At 45.2% G+C, this 12727-nt stretch overlaps 1 protein-coding gene across 1 annotated transcript in view; it reads right to left on the reverse strand.

Moving 5' to 3' along the window:
• LOC108796767 (ETS translocation variant 3-like) overlaps positions 1-12474 on the reverse strand; it is a 36986-nt gene extending 24512 nt beyond the window's left edge. Inside the window, exon 1 of the mRNA XM_018568284.1 lies at positions 12374-12474. The gene's annotated coding sequence lies outside the window, so the exon portion shown is untranslated. The remainder of the gene's footprint in view (positions 1-12373) is intronic.
• Positions 12475-12727: the final 253 nt, after the last annotated feature.

The following is a 12727-nucleotide window of genomic DNA, read 5'->3' on the forward strand; positions in this document are numbered from 1 at the left end:
ACCTAGCCTCAAGAAGGAGGAATCAAAAATCCACTACAGCATCCCCATACACAATTCTTGAGCTTCATTGATGTATTTCGGGATTTGTAGTTTCAGCACAGAGCGGGAGAACCAGAGTTTGCCCACCCAGGTCTAGAGTAACCATAGACCAGACAGGTTAAAAAAAACAAAAAAAAAAAAAAAACACATCCCAATTGCAATCAAGAGCATGGCAGACACTGCTGTAGCTACACACCACTACCACCCCTTCCCAAATTCACATAACCCACTAGGATGGGAAAGGCAATGTAGGGTTTATGGAGCATCCTGAATCATTTTGAAGAAATACTGGCTGAAAAGTGGTTGTGAACTTCCTCTATCGTCTAGAGAGGAAGCCGTCCCTGATTCAAAGAATTTAGTCAATCTCAAATCACACCACCATGAGAGCAGAACCTCAGCTAAAGAGTTCATGCTGTATACATGCCAAGATTGCCACATTTCCTTCTCTTCGCTGAGATAAAACTCTGGAACTCATTCACGCCAACACTTTCCAACAAGTTAGATCACTGCATGCTGTTAACATTTGTGTTGTTACCTCTACGAGGCCTAAAGGTCAACTGGATGCATCGCATGCTAAACATTAGGGTCCCTAAAGCTGGATATACACTGGCAGATTTCTGTATGAACGAACACATAAAATTATTCTCAGAACATTTGACAATCTACTTGTCCCAATACAAAAAAAATAGTTATCAAAACTAGGGATGCACCAATAACGGATAATTGCTTTCGGTACTTGCCGATACCGGTGCTTCGGCTGGCATGGAGCAGGCTTCCCAAGGCAACCAGGAAGCCGGGCAGTGTGTAATTACATGCCACCCAACTTCCTGATTTCCAGGGAAGCCAACTCCATGTCGACTCCAAGTACTTGCCGAAATACTCTGCATCGGTGCATCCCTAATCAAAACTCTAGTTGACTGCTAAATAGCGCTTCTCATTGGTCAGCGTTGCCACATGACCAATGAGCGCTTGCAATACTGAATGGATCCACCTCACTGCCTTGATTGACAGCTGGCACTGCCTCCCTAGAGCCATAGCCAGCTGTGCCCACCCCTGAAATGGAGAGGGGAGGGGGGAATCCTTGTGTGGAGTTGTGGCCAACAGTCATCACTCTCTGGAGGCAGAAAATCGCAAGCTGAGCAACCAGCAGTTTGCGACTGTTTGGCTCTCGATCTGCGACACCCAGTGCCCACACAGGCACTAAGTATTGGGAAGGGTATACCACGGAAATCAACAAAATCGCTCTTTCTGTCCTGCAACAAGTGAGCCAATGCAAATGTATGCAGGCCCATCAATTTCATTGCTCCTCCAACAAATGAACATTTGGATTGGATTACAGAACGTCTCCTAAAATGACAACAGCACAGCATGCACTTCTGTATTCAAACCTGAATCGACTCAGGTTTGGCCACTGCAAGGGGTCACCCCTAAGCTGCACTTTTATTTGCTTGCCAATATCCTACTCCTGAAGGTGCCGCTAAAACCCAACGGTCAGAAATTCAAGATCTCAACTGTGTCCTTCAAAGAACAGAAGCGAGATCTGATGCATCTCTGCTGCTTGGCCCCAATACTGAACGGCTCTGACTAATTCAGCTACATATGTGGTTCAACCGGAAACTTTTTTTAATCTTATGTAAATCTAAGAGGAAACACAAAAGTTGTCAGACTGCTAATCAGACCCAGTCCACAGAGGTGAGCTGAAGCCGCAATAGACAATTTCTACAAAAGAGCGCTGTTTATTTTTGGAAAGGACAAAACTACAAAAAATAAAAAAAAAAGAACACCAAGCAGAGGCCACCAAGGATTGAAATATACAGCACTATCATTACAAAAACATTGCAGAAATTCAGATTCACTGCATATAGTATACAGCAGGGGTGGACATATGAATATGGAACTCCAGAGCCTACAGGAGCTTCGCCCCAACTAGAGAAAACCTCAAATTAGGTGCCAGCTGTAATTTACGCAGCATTGGTGACCCCGCTTCTGGGATATGCCCAGCCCTATATACAGAGGAGGACATTAGTTAATTGGTTGCCAGACACCTAAAGATATTTATTTTAACAAGCTTTCAACCCTCAAGGAAAAAATAACAGCGTGTGGTATATTCCAAGGAATAATGTCTAAACCAAACATGAAAATAATATGCTCATCTAAATAATGAGGCTACAGATGATTACAGTTATCGGTGTGTGTTATTTTAAACCCCGCAAGCCACAAACAGGAAATGTGCACTTTCAAGACAATGACAAAAAATGATCAAATGTGAAGAACAGAAAATGGTTCAGTGCCAGCATCCCTCAATCACGGTTCACATCCTCTTGTTGTGCCTTGCATTGAAATGCCGCACACATTCCGCAAGTCAGGAGGTCAAAGCACAAGGAGGAAAAAATATTAAATGACAATTAAGTGGAACTCAACACAATGTTAAATCGGAGGTTCTTATTGATGTGGTCCAGCTGGGAGATTTACCCTCCTTCTGTTCTTCTGACCACCTACCACCAGGAACACAAGTGAAGGGTTCCCTATAGGACGCAATAAAAACTTCCCTTCCTCAACTACATGGAAAACATTTCTGTTGAAGTCGGTGTACCTTTTGAAAACGTCACAGCCACCCATCTCCTGAAAAAAAACCCTAAAGCCCCGTTCATACCAGGGAGTATTGCGGGACTTGGTTTCCCACATTTAGCATGCATCCCCATTGGCTCCCTGGAGGCACGCCAACTGCAGAAAAGAAGTACATATTGCAAATTTGGTGACATGTGTTCCATGTTATTTCTCTTATGCATTAGTACACGTTTCCACGTGTGCGGACGTGCAGGGAAAAACCGCGCTTGGTTGGTTATGTTTGGGGTGCCATTACCTAGTAATGGCAAAGCAAGCACATTCTCCATTTGTGAACATATTGTGAACGCACATCCAAGCATGCACTTTTGGTGCGTCTTCACTATATGCCCTGGAGTCAAACAACTAATTTAGACCAAAGTGATGATGAAAAAGGCGCAAGATTATATTTTTTTCCTCAAGCAAGTTAAATTCCAACACTGAATGTGGTTTTCATTCAAGACACTCAATTCCGAAATCAAATAGTAAAAAAACAACAACTTTATGAAGTGTGATGGAATATTACCGAAATGTTCCGACAAGATTTTTTTTTTGTCTAAAAATTAGTTTGGAAATCTCCCGATGTATGAGCAACTTTACACTATGGCAGGGGTAGGCAACCTCGGTACCTCCGCTCCAAATCCCATCATGTCTCATGGGATGCATGTCTGCAGCTGTGGGTCCAGCAATGCCTCCTGGGACTTGTAGTATCACAACAGCTGGAGTGCCTACCCCTGCACTAGGGAATGGAAGGCCTGCTATAAAGGTGAGCAGCATCATGCCGTTTTACCTGCTAGCTGTATCTACCAAGTGCCCACAGATAATAGAACGCAGCTGGTTGCTCCTATGCTGAGCAATTGTTTTCATGAATGGTTATTGTACAAACTTGCATGATTTTGTCTACCGAGATTGGGCCGGGATCACCGCAGGCAGTAACCCGTCACTGAGGAAAATAGCAATCAGCCGGGAAAATCCACCCCGGCCAATCGATTCTTGCAGGATTGTGTGTGTCAGCGTTTGGGGAATGCCTGCAGACATGCAACCCTTCCCTCATCAGAACATCAACAGGCAGACTAAGTGAACATTGGCTGTAGGCATCTTAAAGTGCATCTAACCCCTTATGCATTAGGTTTCTTTTTCAGGTTCCTTCACCGTACTGAAGGGCTGGACAAGTCCCATGTAGTTAATGCCCCTTAAAAATGACAGCTGGCTCCTAACGTTTGAGGTGAAATCTGAGGTTATTATTGATGTGTTCCAGCTGGGAAATGTACCCTCATTTTCCTGTTCACCCATCACCAGGAACTGACTGTAGTTGTCAATAAAGCTGGCAAAAAAAAAAAAGGGTCTTGCTGGCTCCTGCACTAGAGAAGACTAGCACCTGAATTCCATATTAATTCGTCCACCTTTACGATACTGTAACTATGGAGAAGCAGCATCGTCACCCAAGACTGCTCTCCTAATTTGGACTACAAACACCCCCCTCTCCATAACAGAGGGGAGGGGTTCTGAGCTCCTCAGATAGCTGGGAACAAAGTAAGAGTGCAGTTACTCTTATCAGTTAGGGCTCATGCACGCATGCATATTAACATACATCTACAATGTAGCTTTCTGCCAAACGCTGGCAGAACAAAATCCAGCGTAAGGCTCCTTTCATACGCGCATGCCGCATGGATCCCCTCCCGAGTAGAGCAGTTTTTCCCTCCATCTTGTGATGGAGGAGAAAACGGAAATGACTGGACCCCATGTTGGTCTACGGGGGATCGAATGTAAACTGACATTACTCCCGATCTGGCACGATTAGGTCCGTCGTAATGAAGTGCTGTTCTGTTCGTTTTTCCGGACCCGGCCAAAGTTACGGGTTACTGGGTGTAAACGGACGCCCATCCGCTTAGACCCACCTGCCTATAGACTAGCATTAGCCTTGCTGAAAAACCTGACAGGCGGACCCGAATGCAGCCGTGTGAAAGTGGCCTAAATAATTCATTTTGGTGTGCAGATATGTGCACACAGCGTTAAGAGGTGTGTACATGTAAACCAATTCCACTGGCTAGAATATTCATTTAAAAAAGGAGGAGAACTATGAGATGAGTGATTTCCACTCACCTCATAGTTCTAGCCGACCGGTGACAATGAGACTGTCACAGGTCGGCTCAGTAGATCGGGAGGTGAGCGAACACATACCGGGTTCCCTCACCTCTCGATCCTGTCATGACTATCTGCTGTGACAGGGGGAGGGGCTGGATTCCCCCCTCCCATCCGCCAGCGCTGACTGGCAGAACGGACGGGGGAGGGGGCGGGTACAGCTGGCTCTGATTCTAGATAGGCAGAGCCAGCTGTCACTCACGCAGCTGGGCGGATCCCGACGTCCAGGTCGGGATCAGCTCCGGCGTCTCAGCTCGCGGTATACTGAGCTTAGGGTAACGGGAGGACGCTAGTTTGTGTCCTCACGTTACCCTAAGGAGAACTATGGGGAAAAACACTGACCCCATAGTTATTCTTTAATCCAGATACTAGAATGATTTCACATACACGCTTGTTTACATTATTTATGCCCGTAAGCTCCTTTCCGAGCGCAGGTTTAAGGCCCCAAACAACAATCGAAAACACGGCTCTAAATACCCTGGTGCATGGACTAAAATAGAGCCGTGTACAGAGGAAGAACAAGAAAAAAAAAGTCTCTAAAAGCAGTTTTTTTTTTCTGCATGAGGCCTAAGTGGTGAGATATCAAGCTGCACAGGAAGTCATCAGCTCACACTATTTATGGCAGGATCACCAGGTATTTTCCTGTAAGCGATCGAGAAGATAAAAACACTTTAAACGCGATATTTCCCCAAACCAGAAGGGAGCAAATAAGAAAATTGAATTGTTAGTGTTTACACATTCTTTAAAAAGGTCACAAAGCACCAAAAAACTGCTCACACTACACAATGATGTAAATATAAAAGTGAGTAAAAACCACAACTCTGGAGAAATTTATTAACCCCTGCAGTGGGTCTACCCACCGCACTGCAAGGGTTAAGTGCTCATGTTGGTCTGGGGAGGAAAAATAAAGTTATATTCACCTGATCCTCAGAGCCGGCCAGCTGCAACAGCGCTCCCTAAAGCCTGTCACCTCCTCTGCTGACCGCGTTGGTATGTCCCAAGGTGTCCTCATATCCTATACACAGTGGGGGGAAATTTATCAAAACCAGAGAAGAACAAACCTGGAGCAGTTGCCCAGGGCAACCAATCAGCTTCTCGCTTCAGTTTATTCAGTTAAAAGTTGAAAAGGAATGAGAGAAGCTGATTGGTTGCCATGCTCAGCTGCTCCATATTTTGATAAATCCCCCTCATAGTATAGAACCAAATGAATCACAAACCTTAGACCGCTGCAGTGGATGTGGAGAGAGGCTCAGAGAATGGTCTAACAGCAAGCCAACTCCAAGGATCAGATGAGTATAACTTTTTTCAGTCCCTAAACCAAAATGAGCACTTAACCCTTGCAGTGTGATGGTAGCCCCACTGCAAGAGTTAGTGACATTAAAGTCAATTTTTTTTCCCTCCCACCAATGTTAATGAAAGCACTTACCTTAAATGATGTTTCTTAATCCGATCTTCCCTGTCGTTTGCACCTCCAGGGCTGCGGCGGGTCTCCGATCCAGCGCGGACTCCTCTGTCCTTGCTGGCACTTCCTGTCCCACGGTGTCTGCATTCGGGTGCACGTGTCCATATAGACTTACCTTGTGTCTCTCCTCGTCTCCCGGCCGAAAATGTGTACTGTGCCATGCGCCCGCCCCGAGATGCTTTGGGGCCGCCCGAGGATCTTCCCATTTTCGGACAGGAGCGCACAGGGAAGACAGGTAAGTATTACCATTTTTTTTTACACTTTTTGCATAGCTCTACTGCTTTACTTATCCTTTAATACCTTTCCCTGATGTTCTTCCCTAATATTTGTTATTACTGTCAATGTACTAATTCCTCCAGCACATGGAAGTGCTCCTTGGTGGTTTATCACACAGAAGGAAATGGTAACTGAAAAGCCCGGACAGAACAGATAACGATAAAAGAACACATTTTTGCCTGTTTAGATCTTATGACTTTCCCGGCCTATTATGAAAAGCTGAGTTGCAAAGACTTGCAATGTCAGACAGCTGTGAAAGTAACGTCTCCTTATCAGAGGCATGCAACAAGGAAGAGAAGAACCATAAAAATCACATAATCAGTCAAGCAAAACATGAAACTCGCAGGAGGAAATTAGCAACTGAAACAAAACAAAAACACATCACCTCTGTATATGGTGTGTCTCCTTTACCAATAAATCACAAAGCCTGGCAGAGAAAGCAGCAGCATTCCTATATATTACCGAGACACCACAACAAACACACTGTCTGCATTCCTTATTCATGTTAATGAAGTAACCACCTATTCTATAGACAATGCGTCTGAGCAGCTCAATAGGTTATTTTCAGTAAATAAGTAGATGGACTCTTACATTGCCACAAATCAATAGATTAGGAAATTAAATACTCAGCTGGTAGCTAAAAATTGCACACAAGTCAAAACAGCACCATGCAAAATGGTGTACATACTAACAGCTAGAGCTGCAGCTAACGATTATTTTCAAAATCGATTAGTTAGCCGATTATTAAGTTTGATTAATCGGATAAATAATAAAAATAAAATGTAAAAAATGGCTCCAGTGATGGACTACTAGCTTGTATTGAGATTGCACTCCATCACAGGAGCAAGCTTGGAGCGGTGGGAGTAAAAAAGAAAAAAAAAATAGTGTGGTGTGCAATATAGTGAAAAGGAAAGTGTAAAATTATACAGCAATGAATGCAGAATGGCACCGACTATAGAGGACTACAAATCCCAGCAATAGTACATTATACAGAGCAATGCAGAATTTCACCAGCTATAGAGGACTACAACAAATCTCAGCAATAGTACATTATAGCTGGCGGTATTCTGCATTGCGCTGTATAATGTACTGTTGCTGGGTTTTGTAGCCCTCTATAGCTGGTGGTATTCTGCATTGCACCACTGTATAATGTATTATTGCTGGGATTTGTTTTACCCCTCTATAGCTGGTGGTATTCCGCATTGCGCTGTATAATGTATTATTCCTTGATTTGTAGTCCTCTATACAGTACAGTGCAGAATATCACCAGCTATATACCAGGGATACAACAAATCCCAGCAATACATTATACATACAGTGTATAATGTATTGCTGGGATTTGTATTCCTCTATAGCTGATGGTACATTGCGCTGTATAATATACAGCACAATGTACCATCAGCTATAGAGGAATACAAATCCCAGCAATACATTATAGAGCACCATGTGTGGGAAAGTGCAGGCTTACCTGAGCAGTCTTCCAGCAACTTGCTTCTGAGATCGGACCTCTCTATCAGCAGCTGTCTTCCCCCCACACCTGCACCTCCTTACTACATCTCCCCGCGTCCCTGTGCCGATCGGCGGTGAATGTGAGGCGGGGAGGAGGTGCGGCGTAAAGAGCGTGGATGCAGGCGGGTCTGGCAGCGGCGAGTGTGAGGTGGGGAGGAGGTGCGGCGCACAGTGTGTGTGGAGCCGTGAACAGGGCCAACTGATCGGAAGCCGATTAATCGATTATTGAAAAAGTTGACAACTTTTTCAATAATCGATTATAATCGATTATGTCGATTAGTTGTTGCAGCCCTACTGACAGCCTGATATTTTCGAATGGAAAAAGAGATTTCCCAACACCTATAGCAACACTACTAATATTTAGAGCAGCGTTCCTGACCTTTTTCACTCGAGGTATCCTTTAAAAGTATACAAAATCTCAAAGCGGCCCACACTAAAACGTAAAAACCCGTAAATGTAAAAGAAACGACATGTTGTCTGTCCTAAATCCATACCAGAGCCTGACCGGAGACAGGGGTCTGGTATGAATTTTATGGGGGAACCCCATGCAAATATAAAAAAAAAAACTCTTTTCACATCAGTCGTCCTATTTTACATCAGGAGCCCTCTTCACACCAGAGGCAGGTCACAGCGTAAAAATTTCAAGCCACCCCTGTGGGAAGCTGGCCATACACTGCCATTGTTCCCATTCAACCCGCAGGCTGAACATAAGAGAATAGAGCAGATTTGTTCCATCAACACTACAAGCGCGTTGATCGAGGAATCTCCGCTGTTTCTTTTGTATTCCGATGGCAGCCGCTGCCAGAATTCACGAACAGTGGCGGCAGCTCGTTGTCTGTCAGCTCTGATCGTAGGAAACTTTTCTGACTGGCTCCTTCGATCAGCTGATTAAATGATGCCAGCCGAAAGTGTGCCAACCGTAGCACCCACTGTGCGAATTTCAGCTACTTCAAGAACCAGATGAAATTCGCACAGTGCATGGCCACCAGAAGCCAGAGGACACCCTGGCTGAGAAGGCTGGTTGTTGCCCAACCTGAACCCTGAATGATCAATCTGCAGGACAATTGTAACACATAGATGCAAGAAATACTCATCCCAAATGATCCCTCTACCCTGATGGTCAGGTGGGGTGTCTAGCCAAATGTCATCTCTATACAAAGTTACACAGAAAACACATCCCTAGACAAATAATAATGCAGGTTTTCTGAACTACAAGACTCAGCACTGCAGTGAACAGCAAGCAGTTCAAAGGCAATGACAATGCATCAAAAAGAAAATACACATTGGAGCATATTCACTTAGTTTGATGAACGTAGTGTCAAATCACTTGGCAAACAATACCCAAATCACATGGAAGGAAAACTGAAGACAATATTTTTGTTTGCACATGATGGAAGTCAGCAGAGCTTCACCTCATTTACTATTCTAAGGGGAAAATTCCCTATACCGAGTGAACAGACCATTAGAAAAAGCAACCCCGTTATAGACAAACTGTAATGTTGGTGCGCATAAAGACCAGGGGTAGGCAACTTTGGCACTCCAGCTGTTCCAATGAAGCATTGCAAGACTGACAGCCACATACATGACTCCCAGAAGAACAGCATGATAGGAATTGTAGTTTCACCACAGCTGGAGTGCCAAGGTTGCCTTCCCCTGATTTATACTGCAATAGCACAGGTACTAGATCCACCAAAAATCAGAATGCTATCCCACAGGAGATACAAGAATAGTGGCTACAGAATCATCAAACAATGGTATACTGAGGATTGTTACCAACAAATGCAAACAAACAGATTTTCATACTGTTTCACATATGCTGGAACAATTGCCACAGATCCTCTACACATGGGAGTACCGACTGCCCCAACACACTGAACAACTCCCACCGTGCACAGACATACTGTGGTTGCAGCAATGGGAAAGCACAGGTGGACGAATATATATGCATGTCTCTGTTCCGTGGTGTTTCATACGACGTGGTGAACAGACATGACAATGTTTGGTATCTCGGGAGATGTAACTCACAAGAAAATATGAAGAGCAGTCGTATTATCCGAGATGATTCAATGCCCGCGGGTAGTGTGTCCTGTGCATTACAGCTTTATTAGCATCTTCTGTTATTCCATCTGTTGTAGAGTTGGCATGACGAAACTTTGAATCCAGAGCGCATTTATAAATATAGCGGCAGCACACTCATAAGTGGATATTACAATTTGTATCAGCATTCCAATCTAAACCATGGCAAAGAGATCCCATTTACTCAGACACATCCTAAAACAAGACCTGCAAAGGCAGTACCAAGTTCAAACTCCCGCTAAATAACCAATCACAGGACCATGGGAGTAAGACATTCAAGTTTTTTTGGTGCTCATGATGGAATGTAAACGTCTTCTGCACATTCCCAAATCCATAGAATAGGTAAAAGCATCCTGTTCATGCCAACGTACACCAACCTAGTCATGTCCCAGACTTGCAGTCTCTAAAAAGAGCGTAAACTTATTTTCCTCTATATACATAACATAAGCGCCTTCTTCTATGCAATGTTGAACAACAAATCCCAGCTTGCCTCACTCTGTGCTGGGAACATGTCAGCTCAGAGTCTTCAATTAGCCAAATACAGATGAGATCCCAGAGGGTATCCTGCCCACCTCCTTTGGACGCAGGGCAAACAATTTGAAATATATGGCCAGCACCCACTGAAAGTGGGAGGGCCACCAGAGGTGACAACATTAATAACTTCCCTCTTCAACTTGCATGGTGACAAAATAAACCAGGACACAACATTGAAGTCAGTTTACACTGCCATTCAGCATTGCTAAGCTATGGGACAGGAAGGGAGATGAACTGGAGCAACAGGTGTTTAATATCTATATATCTATATATCTCTCATTAAAAAAAAATTATCTCTAGGAAAAACCTTTGTTAGTTTTGGATAGAGCTGAAAAGGCTTACACCCTCTGTCAAGTTTTTATGGCCGTTTGTATCCCCATTGGAGGGATCCCCCTATTTACGATGGTGACCAACGTCACTGAGAATAAAAACAAGAGGAAATCCAACATTTTAGACTTGACCCCAGAACACAAGGTGAAGGGAAATCTTCCAATGGGGTACACCTGTCCAAGAGGGGAACAACTCTGTTTGGGAGCTTTCTTCCAACTTCCTGTTCAGCGCCTGGAATAGGAAGTGATGTTTCCCCAATGGTACACAGACAAACTGGCAGGGATTTCTCACTACTTTAGCCAACACTATATAAAACAAAAACATTTTGGCGGCACATACATTTTAGGTTTAAGGCCTCATTCACATGATTGTGCACAGATGTACTACAGATATGCAAGTCTGGGACAGCGTGTAGCCGTGTCCTGTCATGGAGTTGTACAAGCAGCTGCATGCACCAGCTGTCACTCCTGGGCGCAGGTTACTGCAGGGACATACACGTTCGTGTGAATGAGGCCTAAAGAAGAACTCCCCCCCCCACAGGTCTATTTTTGTTGTTGTCCCATTCCCCTCCAGCTTTGTTCTGCAGTAATCTGTCATTCCACTGTTGCACACCTGCTCCTGTGCTGCCATTTTCTCATCATTTGGGAGAAAGCCATCAATTCCTGGTTCTTGCAGCAGACACTCATGATGTGCCACGATGTACCCATATTTTCTGCAAATTGCCCGAAACGCCCCCCGCCCCCCAAGGACGTGTGAAGTGAGAAGAAGTGAGACCCCATTAGGACAGAATAACACATAAGTGGCCCGTTGGCTTAGATGCCCAACTACTGCATTTACATGCCGCTGTTTTTTTGTTATTGCGTATAACTGAACTATACAAAACAAGAAGCCTGTGGTACCCCACTAGGGTAAAATGGCACCCTGCTATGCCACCTTTCCCAACGCTCACTTGAGAGTCATACCTCTGGTTTTGTTACCTGGCATGCCACCCTGTGCCCCCAGCATTCACACCACACACAATGGCAGAAGTACCAGCAATATCTCAACTATTGCGTCCAGGTGTTTGCAGGTAAGTGCAACTCGTAGAGGACTCAGGGGCATGTCTCTCAGGGAAGATGACACCCAATTATGTCCACAGAGGGGCACAGGGCACGCATTAGGTCCACCACCCAGGGGCAATGGCATACCATGTACATCCCTATGATGTCAGGGCCCCTTTAAGACAGCATAGTGTAGCCATTGGCCTACACTGCAGCAAGAGATTCTCGAAATCGGCTAGCGATCTCCTGAGCAGGGCCGGAGAGTGCTGAGGCCTCCATGAAGCCGAGGCCTGACGGCTCAAGCTTGTGACGACTTGTCACAGGGTACACGTACATCGCACGGTGTAAACAGAGGACCTACCAGTGGCAGCAGCTCGCTCACAGCTTCGCCGCTTCTTCTCCTCCTTCCTCGGCCGCCTCCAGTCTCCTCATACGAGTGAGCAGGAAGTACCAGCCGCCTTATTAATCCCACTTCCGGTTTACGCTTCCTCCCCTCCCTCCGCGGGCGGACGTAGCCTTGAAAACGCAAAATCACCCAGTGGCCCCGCCCACTCCACGTCCAACCGTACACGCTGAACGTCACCACGTCCGACCACGCCCACGACCGTGGTCCAAAGACCCGCCTTCTTCTCGCACAAAACCAGCTTGCGTCACACGAATCTTCCCGCCCCGCTTCTCACCTCCCACCTCGGCTTTCGTTACTGCTCACGTCACT

The sequence above is a fragment of the Nanorana parkeri genome, unplaced genomic scaffold (assembly GCF_000935625.1).
Source record: "Nanorana parkeri isolate BGI_ZX_2015 unplaced genomic scaffold, ASM93562v1 scaffold1167, whole genome shotgun sequence".
In the NCBI taxonomy this organism is placed as follows: domain Eukaryota; kingdom Metazoa; phylum Chordata; class Amphibia; order Anura; family Dicroglossidae; genus Nanorana; species Nanorana parkeri.